The sequence below is a fragment of the Miniopterus natalensis genome, chromosome 17, assembly GCF_054644295.1.
Source record: "Miniopterus natalensis isolate mMinNat1 chromosome 17, mMinNat1.hap1, whole genome shotgun sequence".
Classification (NCBI taxonomy): Eukaryota; Metazoa; Chordata; class Mammalia; order Chiroptera; family Miniopteridae; genus Miniopterus; species Miniopterus natalensis.
Window position 1 is genome coordinate 32,293,483 of NC_142097.1, and position 13,034 is coordinate 32,306,516.

The 13,034-nt window shown below is 40.5% G+C and overlaps 1 protein-coding gene and 4 non-coding genes across 5 annotated transcripts in view; all 5 read right to left on the minus strand.

Annotated features, from left to right (window-relative positions):
- Nucleotides 1-13,034, minus strand: part of TEX14 (testis expressed 14, intercellular bridge forming factor) — an 81,669-nt gene that overhangs the window by 55,458 nt on the left and 13,177 nt on the right. The gene's annotated exons all lie outside the window — the stretch shown is intronic.
- Nucleotides 1,745-1,908, minus strand: LOC148091279 (U1 spliceosomal RNA). The gene has a single exon (XR_015715918.1). It is a non-coding gene; the product is annotated as a U1 spliceosomal RNA (small nuclear RNA).
- LOC148091280 (U1 spliceosomal RNA) lies at nt 5,954-6,117 on the minus strand. Its single transcript, XR_015715968.1, has one exon. It is a non-coding gene; the product is annotated as a U1 spliceosomal RNA (small nuclear RNA).
- On the minus strand, nt 8,526-8,688 carry LOC148091281 (U1 spliceosomal RNA). The gene has a single exon (XR_015715924.1). It is a non-coding gene; the product is annotated as a U1 spliceosomal RNA (small nuclear RNA).
- On the minus strand, nt 9,610-9,773 carry LOC148091282 (U1 spliceosomal RNA). Its single transcript, XR_015715959.1, has one exon. It is a non-coding gene; the product is annotated as a U1 spliceosomal RNA (small nuclear RNA).

Here is a 13,034-nt window from a genome sequence, read left to right on the forward strand (position 1 = left end):
TTTATTTTCATTTATAATGAACAGGATTAGGGAAACAATTACTGAAATTCTACAAGATTAAAGTATATTCTCAACGTTACTGTTGAAATTGAAGCACTGAATATGTTTATTACTAATTCCCATGACTAATATAGAATTACTACTAGGAAGTAAAATTAGAAATAAACATGTTTGTTGTATCATTGAGATAACTAGGAGAGTATTAACTCTGTAAGGTTAGTACACAAATGCAGTCATTATGTAAGAATGTACACAGTATAATGTAGTGGGTTGAGTACACAGTTCAGACTCTGAAGCTCTGTCGCTCCCTAACTATGTGACCTTGGAAAAATTATTTAATCTTGATAGACCTCAATTTCTTCCTCTGTAAATGGGGACAATAATAATCAGAAGTTTGCTGAAAGGTTTAAATGAGCTAATATGTATAAAGAGCTTAGAGCTGTGCCTGGCACCAAGTGAACTCTCTGTGTTTTTAGCTGTGACTATACACAGTACGAACTATGCTGAGAAATTTTAACTTTCTACATGTGGCATCCACACCTGACCATAATACAATCACGTGTTTGTGCCACACCTACTGTGCGTCTCAAATGTGACAGGTGCTGTGTAAGCCACCTCAAAGTGGATCACTGCCATCACAATGCTCATTTTAGCAGGGCAGACAAGTGGTACCATGTTGGTGCTCCATAGAGTGGATATGAAAAAAGAATTACACCCACATGAATCAACAAGCATGCACATCAAGGGCATAACTAAGTGCTACATGAGACACACAGAGGGTGTGATATGAGGTGAAGTAAAAGGAAAAGCCATGAAGGCTGACACATTTGGTAGGTGTTCACTAGCCAGGAGGCATTAGGTTACTGAGAAGTAACACATTCTTAATTTACCCACTGACAGAATGTGGAAAATGCTTAAGTTGAATATTTTAACTTTATTTCCTTTGGTATTTGTTAATATCCACATCAGTGACTAAAAGCAGCATCCTGGTAATTCAATAACATCACAACATTCTTAATCAAACAATAGTAACTAAGAAAATACTCTTTAGTTTAAATATGAACTGAAGCTTTTTATTGAAAAAATATCTTTATTGATTTCAGAGAGAGGAAGGGCGAGGGGAAGAAAGAAACATCAATGATGAGACAGTCATTGATCAGCTGCCTCCTGCACGCCCCCTACCGGGGATCAAAGACCGCAACCCCGCATGTGCCCTTACCAGGAATAGAACCCCGATCTCCTAGGTCGATGCTCAACTGCTGAACCACGCCAGCGTAGCCATGTTTAATATTTTTGAGGAACTGCCATACTATTTTCTATAGTGGTTGCACCAGCTTTGTATTCCCACCAGCAGTGCACAGAAATTCCAGTTTTTCCAGATCTTCACCAACACCTGGCAGTTCTCACTGGGAGTTTCAGCTACAAGCACATATTACTATTACTACTTCAGACTCAATGGTTTCCTCCTCTCTATGTAACAACCATTATTCCACACCTAGAGTAAAAATTAACCGAGGGCTTTGGCAAAATAGCTGAATTGGTTGGAGGGTCCCCGGAACATACATAAGAGTCGACCAACTGGGTTAACATTTCTATCTCAAGTCAGCGAACAATAACTTATACTGCAACAAAATGTCTACAGGACGGGAATATCAACAAAAAAAGCCTACAGTAAACATACTGAGCAAATGGAATTCAAAACACATTCAGAAAATTCAGTTCTTTTTCTTCAATACCAGCTTAACAGGGGAGAGCGCGAACGCAGTCCCCCACTACCACAAATTATGCAGTCGAGTTTCCCACATTTGGGGAAATCGCAGGGGTCAGCACATCCGGAGTGCAATGGATAAGCCTCGCCCTGGGAAAACCACCTTCTTGATCATGGTATCTCCCCTGCCAGGTAAGTATGAGTTGTTCAGTTTGCCTAGCACGTCACCATGGTCCTCAACACACTTTTAAGTCATGGTTAATTATATTGCGAGTTCTTTAGCCCTTCAGTTCTAAACTGCAGTGTTATTTACTTGACAGAGACTACGGTACATTCTTTTGGATACCCAGAGGAAATTCTGCTCCGTTAATACCATCAAACCAGCAGTCACCGCACTGCTCATCTACATATCCCCGCCTCTTGTCACTTACGTCACTCTGATACTTAAGGCTGATAAATTGGCTGTAGTTAGGTCTGGTGACCACCCAGAAGCCAATCGTTCACAGGCGTGGCTGGGGATAATTTTCAATTCCTCGCCTTTCTGGGTGCAGATTCTGGCGTGGATCTGTTATGATGAGTCTGCGTTCTGCGCTGCAAGGCAGGGCCAGTTTGGGTGGCAGAGGTCTGCAGCCCACAGAGGGGAAGATAGTATAATGGTTATGCCGGGGCTGGGTCGCGGCTCCACTCTGGGCCTAGGTCATACCCTCAAGTTTCTGTAAGTCTCCATCTCCCCAGGTTGTAAAGTGGGAGTAACATGCCGGTCTACCTAACAAGGTTTCTGTGAGAACTAAGAAAATGCATGTGTAACAGGCAGCCTCAAGCCCCTCCACACCCACCCGGGCCATTCCACTTCTGGATAGGTGCCCTGTGTAGATGGGGGTCCCAAAGTCGGCTTCACTGTGACTAGTCTGCAGTACTTGGCATAAAGGAAATCAGCATTCGGCCTGGATGTGGTAAAAAACCGAGTGCTCCTCCCCCCTTTTTAGACAACGAAAATAGATGACACCTATTGTCTTTCCTAACCTTTTGGGTAGGCCCTCTGGGCACAACCTCTGCCTTTAGGGTCTCTGGCTGGGCCTAAGAATAAACTTGGCAGATACAGTTTAACACAACAAAAGCATTCACATTTATTTAATGTAAGTTTACCTGACACAGGCGCCCTCATAAGAAAAGAAGACCCAAATAAGTGGCAACACCTGAATGCTTTCATATTAGGTTCAACAAAGTGAGGAGACTGAAAAAGTAACTAACATATATGGCGCGGCTAAAGGTAAATAGGAGTTGTTTTTTAATACACATATATCTTTATTGATGTCAGAGAGAGGAAGGGAGAAGGAGCGAGATAAAAAATCAATAATGAGAGTCATTGATCGGATGCCTCCTGCACGCCCCCTACTGGGGATGGAAGCCCACACCCCGGGCATGTGCTCTGAACGGAAATCGAAGGGCAATTTCTGGATCACAGGTGGATGCTCAACCACTGAGCACGCCGGCCGGGCTAAATCAGTCATTTTAACAAGGTCTGTTTGTACAGAATTCTGTGGCTTTGACTCCCCTTCTCTGGGAATGTTTATTTTTCTCTGGTATAAAGTATCCTCCCGGCCCGGCGTGGCTCAGTGGTTGAGCATCGACCTAGGATCCAGGCGATCAGGGTTCGATTCCCGGTCAGGGCACATGCCCGGCTTGCACGCTCAATCCCCAGTTGGCGGCATGCAGGAAGCAGCCCATCAATGACGCTCATCATTGATGTTTCTATCTCTCCCCTTTCCTCTCTCTGAAATCAATAAAGATATATTTTTAAAAACAAACAAAAGAAAGTATCCTTTACGTGGAAGCTTTATCTCCTGCTTTCAGGAAGAAAAAGGGAGGTCAGAACACTCTTCATATATCTGGTGTTTTTCAAATGCTTTTAGCTAAAAATAATCCTTATGTCAAAATGGCATGCTTTGGGGTAGCATATTCTGTAACCCTTCAGGGTACTTCCCTCTTAGCCACACAATTTTTTAAAAAGCTTTGCTTTATTTTTTTGAAGGGTATTTTTATTTATTTTATTTTTTTAATATATCTTTATTGATTTCAGAGAGAGGAAGGGAGAGGGAGAGAGAGAGAAACATCAATGATGAGATAGTCATTGATCGGCTGCCTCCACCCCGGACTGGGGATGGAGTCCGCAACCAGGCATGTGCCCTGACTGGGAATCTAAGGGCGATCTCCTGGACCCTAGGCCCACGCTCAACTGATGCTCAACTGCTGAGCCACGCCCCACAGGGCTGAGAGGTATTTTTAATTAATAGTGATAAATTTCCCATGCAGATGATTAGGAAAAGACAAAAAGTGTTTATTTAAATTAAAATAATTACAATCCCACTAAAAAATTACCACTGTTAATACTTTGATATCATATGTGATAATTTCAATTCTTTATACATATATATTTTAATAGGGTTACACTTCATACCTGTTTTATAACTTTTTTCATTCATTTTATTATATACTGTCATAATTTTTATGATCACTATTCTGCTGCTTTCAGTTTACTGCCATCATATCTATCTCTACATCTATCTATCAATGTATCTATCTATCTCTGTAATGAACAGACTTGCAGATATATCTTTGTGAATAATTAATAACGGCCCTGGCCGGGTAGTTCCATTGGTTCGAGCATTGTCCAATGTGCCAGGGTTGCAGGTTCAATCCCTGGTTGAGGTGCATACAGGAAGCACCCAATGAGTGCATGAATAGATGGAGCAGCAAGTCAATGTTTCTCTCTCAAATCAATAAGTAAAAAATTTAAAAATAACAAATAATTATTTCTTAAGAGTAATTTCTAGTTGTTTTCCCTGTTATTTTAATGTTTTAGGCATCTTAAGAAATGCCTTAAATTATTTGGAGTAGAGGTGACATATAAATATTCTTAAATTCTTTACCAACTACTTTTCCCTGATTCCTTTAATCTTTCAAAGTGGAGATCTCTTTTTAATTTCATGATTCATAGTTAATTATAAAAAGAACTTCAAGTTAAGAATGAGAGGGAAGACTAAATTATATAATGTTACATGCAACAAAGAGCAGCATATGAAATTGAATACTATGATTAAAACTATTTCTAAAAAGGCAAAGTTTAAGAAACTTAAAGGAAATATACCAGAATGCAAACTAACATAATTATGTTAGTGTCAATACGGAACTATGGACTAATGTTCCCCCCCAAATATTCTGTAACATGATTATATTACGTATAGTAAAATAAAAGTTTTAACCCTAATTATATACATCTACTGCCAAAAAATGTTCATACTTTTTGACCCAGAAATTTCTTTTACTTGACCTAAAGGTAGTAATTCTACAGAAAGACAATGTCCTATGCACAAGGGTATCCATCAAAGGTTTACTTACAAATGCAAAAAAACAAAATCACCCTCAAACCCTAGATATCAAAGTAATAGAGAAGTGGAGCATTTAGCCAATATAATAGTAATATAACAGTTAACAACATGAAAAAAAAATTGTTATCTAAGGTTAACAGGAAAAAAGGGATATGAAATAGTATGCATACCATGACTGCAATTTTGTAAAAATATGTATCCTTAAGGAGAATTACTAGAAGAAAATGCATTAAAATTATGTTACTGATTTTGAGACACAGGTTATATACTTTCAATACTAGACACTATTTTTCTTCATAATGACGGGACCAAATTCTAGCTGAACATCCACCATAGGGGTATTTTGCATAGTATTTAAAGAGTTTGAAAGCAGGGTTAGCATCAGATAGACATAGCTTCAAACTGTGATTTTATCATATTTTAGTTGTCATCGCTTGAATTTACCCTCCAGGAATGAAAATATTATCAGTGATTGTATCCCAGAATAAAACAATTACAGTGACCAACAAAGTCAAAGATCCCAAATAAGGCAATATAGAGGAAAACAGCCCCACACCCAGTACAATAACTATTTGTAGAGTTCCTGAATACCTAAGGAAGGGCAGCACTAAACGCACCTACCAATCCGTCTTTTATCATAGATACCCTGCCAATACTCCATGTTCCAACAGACTGTGTTCTAACTTATACCTACACCAGATTGTTAATAAGTGTTTAGTTTTTCTTCTCTACGAATAAGTTATAATCCAAAAAAGCACTCAACGTAAAGAAAAAGTCTATCACAGCTCCACCAGCCTAAAATAACCACTGTTTTAAGGAAAAAAGCCAATAAATATCTATTTTTCACACAAGAGACCAGGGGAGAGCGCGAACGCAATTCCCCACTACCACAAATTATGCAGTCGAGTTTCCCACATTTGGAGAAATCGCAGAGGTCAGCACACCCAGTGTGCAATGGGCAAGCCTCACCCTGGGAAAACCACCTTCATGATCATGGTGTCTCCTCTGCCAGGTAAGTATGAGTTAAGTTTGACCCGGGCACTACCGGCTGCCGGACACACCACTGTAAGATTCGGGTCACTCCTGAACCGACTCTAAGTGGCCTTTATCTACATAATAGCGAACAAAAACTCAGATTTTCGTACTATATCTCAGTATTGGTACCAGCGGAATACAATGCATATTTTCCCAGGGAACGCGGTTCCAAACGGCCCTACATGTGTCATCTACATACTCCACCTCCCGGCGTTACGTCACTGCGTTACCTCACGCGCACCCCGTGGGTCGCAGCCTGCAGCAGCGCACCCTCGAGAGGCCTGGGAAGGTCGGTTCCTACCCCGAGTCGGGGCGACGTAAGTGACGTCTACGAGGCTAGTTTCCTGACCGAAATCCCCCCATCTCCCAAATTTGTGTAGCTGAAGGTCTTCTGGCCTCCCCGTGTGGAGTCCCCTTGAGCAAACCGACACCTAGCCGTTTAATCACTAGCCGGCCTCAGGCGGTCCCTGGACACAAACAGCCCGCGCGAGCACGGGCGCCATTTCCTCCTAAGAGGGGAGGGGCAGGATGTCCGAGCGAGAATGCTGACGCTACGTGCTAGCGGGGTGTATTGCGAAGAGTGAGGGTTTTGGCATCCAAGATCTGGACTGCAATTCAGTGTTCACATTGCTCGACAAGACTCTGGCCTCTGGATGTGTTCTAGCAGTGAGTACGTAATGGGGATGAACTATCCAGTCAGACCTCCCACCCGGCTCAGGCTTTGTCTCCTGCTAAAACTTAGTCCCCAAGCTTCTGCGATGGACAGATGTCCTCCAAGGAATCCACATGAATTTTTTTTTCTTCTGATCTTAGTTTCTTTTCTTTTTTAAAGGTCTCACTTATTACTGAACTAACCTACTAGTGCAGAAAGATATTAACAAAGAGAAAAATCATTCTTCCAATAATTTCCCAATAAAACACACCCAACTGTCAAGATAGTGGTGATCTTTTCAGTGATTATGGTGAGATGCAGGCAACCCAGATACAACTATCAAAAATAAAGCAACTAACTTTCCCACCTTTAGAGAAATCACAGGGGTCAACACATCCATAGTGAGTTAAGCCTCAACTAGGAAAAACCACCTGCATCATCATGGTACTCCCCCTCCCAGACAAGTATGAGCTCCTATGCTGGTAAGCCTCCAGACTCCTCCCTGCACAAGACTGTTTATACAGGGTTACTACAAAAGCCAGTATCCACAGACCTAACTCAGTATCATTAGATATTTCAAGAAACAGGAGCATCAATATTGCTTCTAATTTTTTTCTGACATCTTCAGAATACTGGCATCCCTGAAGATCTGAGCATGCACTGTGTTTATTTGCATATCCACACCCTTTGCCCTGTGATGTCACTCCCTTTGCCTTTTTTTCTCCTATGTCTAGTTTATTTAGAAGTCAACTATAAAACACAGAAGACACATACATAAGTCTTCATAACTTTAGTTCAGGAAATAGTTTCTTATATATGACATCAAAAGCAAAAGTGGCAAAGGAAAACCTAGATAAATTTGACCTCATCAAAATTAAAAACCTTTGTTCTTCAAAGGGTTCTGTCTATAAAGTGACAACCCAGAATGGGAGAAAATATTTGTAAATCAAATCATATATCTAATAAGGAATTTGTACCTAGAATATAAAGAATGATTACAACTCAATAAAAAAGACAGCCCAATTTGATATTTAAAAATGGGCAAAAGATCTAGGTAGATTTTTCTTCAAAGAAGATAGGCAAATAGCCAATGAGCACAAAAAAAGATGCTTAACACCATTGGTCATTAGGGAAATGCAAATCAAAACCACCATGAGATACTACTTCACACCCAGTGGGATGGCTAGAATTAAAATGACAGATAATACAAACGGTGAGGATGTGAAAAAACTGAAACCCTCATACACTACTGGTGGAAATGTTAAATGATGCAACCACTTGGAAAAGTCAGGCAGTTTCTCAAAAAGTTAAACATAGAACTACTGTATGATGCAGCAATTCCACTCCTAAGTATATACGCAAAAAAATATGAAAATATATATGTCCACACAAAAACCTGTACATGAGCCATGGCTGGATAGTTTATTTGGTCAGAGCAGAGTCCCTATACACCAAGATTGTGGGTTCAATACCCAGTCAGGACACTTACAAGAATCAACCAATGAATGCATTAATGATGTTTCTCTCTCTCCCTTCCTTCCTCCCTTTTTCTTTCAAAAAATCAATAAATAAAAATTTTTAAAAGATGCAGAGAACTTAGAGAGGTGGGAAGTCAGCCCTCTACTGGTGAACAGAACAATTACACCCTACTCTGATAGGCAATTCGGTATAGGTGAATCAACATGCATATTGTAACCCTTGCCCACACCAAAATACATTACTGTTGAACATAAAATAAAACAGAGGAAAGCGGAAATGCAGGTGCCCACCGCCACAAATTATGTAGTTGAGTTCCCCACATTTGGAGAAATCACAGGGGCCAGCACACCAAGAGTACAATGGGTGAGCTTCACACTGGGAAAACCACCTTCATGACCATGGTCTCTCCTCTGCCAGGTAAGTATGTGTTGCTGGTGTTGCCTGACACCTCACTCTCAGATTCTAAACACTAAACATATACAGTCACTCTCTTCATGCAAGTTCTAGACCACCACTTACAAAATAAGGACTTCTCCAAATCTTAGTAAAAGCCAGACAATAACATATTGGATACTGTAATATTTGCAAAAATCAGAAATGTATGTATAATGTGAACAAGACACTGCACTCATTTACATACTCCAAGCACCTTTTAGTGACATCATTCTATAGCTCCTGACAAATCTATCATGGGGTTTTGTTGATAGGGCAGGCTGAGTAATAGCCCACCAAAAATAACCAAGTCCTAATCACTGGAACCTGTGACTATTATTACCTTACTCTGTAGGAAAAGAGATCTTGCAAATGTGATTAAGGATCTGAGATGGGAAGATTGTCCTGAATTATCCAGGTGAGCCTAATGTAACCTTTCAGGGCCCTGATACAATGGAAGAAGGAAGCACTGGCAGGCCTAACAGATGTAAGGACAGGACAGAAGAGATAACAGCCTAGAGAAGATGCTAAATTGCTGTCTGTGAAGTGGAGAAAGGGAGAACAAACAAAGAATATATAGATGTAGCCTCTTTTTAAAAATCTCATTTATTGATTTGCAAGAAACATAGCTGTGCTGTTTCAGTTATGTGTTCATTTTGTTGACTCCTATATGTGTCCTGACCAAAGAACCTCTCTACATATAACCTCTTGAGACAAAAAATAAAGGTAAAAGAACTTTTTTGCAAAAGTGACAAATCTTGCAATTAAAACTTCTGCTCTCCAGAATTACTTACAAAACTCATAACAAGGACTGACTGAGATCTACATGTGAAAAACAGTAAGTAATACCCTAAGGCAAGGACATAAACAGAAAAAAAAAACCCTTCACAAACCTTTTTTTAAACACTTTAAGACAGGGGAGAGCGCGAACGCAGTCCCCCACTACCACAAATTATGCAGTCGAGTTTCCCACATTTGGGGAAATCGCAGGGGTCAGCACACCCGGAGTGCAATGGATAAGCCTCGCCCTGGGAAAACCACCTTCTTGATCATGGTATCTCCCCTGCCAGGTAAGTATGAGTTAGGGAAGTTGCCTGGCACTTAACCCTCTGAGTCAAATCACTCTAACAATAGGATCATTTTTATCACTCATTCCATCGACCCTCTTACTTCTGGAATAGAGTCTCCAAACTACAATTACCGTGAAGCAATAATTTCTATATCTAGATATTGCCAAAATCTTAGGAAATATACGTCTAGTATAAGCATGACCAGCAGTCACTGCGCTTATCTACATATTCCACACCCCTTTTGATGATCTCAGCAAGTCCATTTCCTAGTCGTTAGTGCTGCTGTTCAAATAAAATAAAGGTAAAGACACTCCACAGATTTAAAGATAAACAATAAAAATTTCTTCTTTCCTTCAAGGGCTTGGAGCTAATGATATCACTGTGATGTCTGGCACAGGTCATCAAGGCACTATCTACATAACTGAAAAAGCAAGTCTGAAAAGATGAAATTTGGCAAAATCACATTTAAAAGTCCAGTCCACGTGTTGCTAAAAAGTAGGTTATCAGTTCAAAGTTTCAGGGACATGTACAAAACATGCTCTTTCAAATACGTGGCAAATGATCACCCTTACTTGAAAGACAAGTTGCACAAACACTAATTCTAATTTTGAACTGAGAAAACTAGGGAAAAGTTCGCATAGCCTGTGACCCCTCACTTTTGAAGAAGTCAAAGAGCTCTGCACAGCGGGAATGTGATGACAGCCCTCAGGATTAGAAACCCACCTTCATGATGAGTGTCTCTTCTCCCAAGAATATGTTCTGACATATTCTTAAACCTTCCATGCTCAACACTACACAGGTCATCCTTTCGGCTTTTCACAGGTGCCTATGAAATCTAGAGCAAAACTATCAGAGAATCCATCCTACAAGAAACTCCTGAGCCCTCCTAGAACCATAATACACTCTTCAAAAAGAGTATATCCTGTCTTCGGCAATGGTTAATACACACACACACACACACACACACACAGTCTTCTCAATCCTCCTTCATTGTAAATTGGAATTGGAGTTTCCAAGTTTTAACTGTTTTGTCTCGTCAAGATTCACACTAGAACCACCCTATTTTCCAAACTTCCTACTTTATATGACTCTTCTGCCAAAATAAAATAGCCACAGTTTTACATCTCTAAAACACGAAAAAATGCCCTGGCTGGTGTGACTCAGTTGACTGGAGCTTCATCCCGTGCACCAAAAGGTTGCGGGTTCTGTCTCTTGTTGGGGCGCAGATGAGAGGCAACCAATAGATATTTTTTCTCTCACATCTCTCTCTCCCCCACACCCCCCCCCTCTCCCCACCCCTCCTCTCTCTGGAATCAGTAAACATATCCTCGGGTGAGGATTAAAAAAAAACAAAAAACCCAGAACAGTAAGAAATAATGCTGTTTTTAAAAATCTTATTAAAGATTAACACACAATAACTGAGAATACAGAGGTGTCTGAGATTGAGGGAGAAAAAAGTATAGGGTTGGAGAGGGGACTATATGATATGAACTGCATCTACTAAGATTTATTATATACCTTTTCTGTGCCAAATACTTCATATTTGTTAATTCAATCTTTCCAACAAGTAGAAATATTATCTTCTACTTGCAGGTGAGAAAACTGAGTAAACTTGCTGAAAGTCTCACAGTTGGTAATTTCTAGAGATGTGATAAAAACCAAATTTGTATGACTCCAAAGCTTATATCCATCACAGTGCCTCTCAAACTTTTTCAACAAGTAACCCTGATTACAAATGAAAATAAAAACATATACGTAGGAGGCTTTGGGAGACTACTGAAGTGTCCAGTTTAAACAGACTCTTCCTTCAAAGTCTTATGTTTATCTTATAATGTATTTTTATGTTTTCAGTTCACTCTACAATATATTAATACTTATTCAATAGAAAACATTTTAAGTGGCTTACCAATTAAATAATTCAACCCTTCTCTCTCTCTAAAAAAATACCTATTTGAGAAAACCTAACACTATAGGAAGGAAGATGCACCTTCCATATAAATCCTATAACTTTATTAGTTCCTGGTGCCTGGCCTCATAAACCTGGATCTCAGTTTGAAAGCCTCATTAATACAGGCTTTTTAAAAAATCTTAAGGCCTGGCTGGGCGTGGCTCAGCGGTTGAGCATCCACCTAAGATCCAGGCGATCAGGGTTCAATTCCTGGTCAGGGCACATGCCCGGGTTGTGTGCTGCAGCTAATCAATGACTCTCATCACTGATGTTTCTGTCTCTCTCTCTCTCCAGCTCCTTTCCTCTCTCTGAAATCAATAAAGATATGTTAAAAAATTATAAAAAAAAAAATAAATAAAATAAAAAATAAAAAAATCTTAAGAATGATGATGTTTATAGGCAACTCAAGGGTCACAATAAGATATAAATAACACATAATTGTATAGCTACAGATAGCTTTAGTTTAACTCTCCAATGCCAATGAAACAAAATTCTAAACACTGCCGATCCCACTGAATTTGACCAAACTAATTGAAGAGCTTTCCTTGAATATGTTAACACCATCCCTTCTCCCCCAAGACTCCGGCTGCTTTACAAGTACAAGCATGAATCCTCCCTGTGGACAACATTTATGAAATGCCCACTGTGTGCCCAGATGTGGATCCTACTAGAGGTTAAGCAACGTATTGACTGGCAAAAACACATACATTTTTATCAGTCCTACCAGACTTTCTTTGCCCTACCAAATAGGGGACAAACACTTCTCGAATTCTACCCTCACCCCAGCAAGGGCTCACAGTTTCGAAGTAGCTCGTGGTAGACAGAAGGGCACTAGGCTTTCATTTTGGCTTCAAGAAAACGGTGCTGTCGGCTCCTGTGTCCTTTTTTGCCTCGTGGACCGGTGGCGAGCATTTGAAACATATACGATTTGCTAAAGTGTCCAACATATGTTGGCCCGAAAGAAACCATAACTCACCTAGTCAAGGACAGACTTAGTAAACCTCTCAAGTCCCTCCAAGTCCCGTTTTAGAAGCAGTCTCTTCCCAACTCTACCAGAACGGGAGTTCTTGCGTAGCCCCACTACTCCATCTCCGAACCGGGAGCCCATGCCCAGCCCACTATGGGGATAATACTTGCTTACTTTTCCGGGTACTTCTTAAGCTAGGCAGGACGTTAAGGACTAACGGTCTCAGAATTCAGCTTGCTCCAAACTGATCTCGCAGAAAGGCGTTGGTGGGTGGGTGCGGAGATTGGACGCGGAGCGATCTCCAGAGGTGGTGCGCTAGCCCACAATCCCTCGCGATGGCGAGGGCGGGAAAGA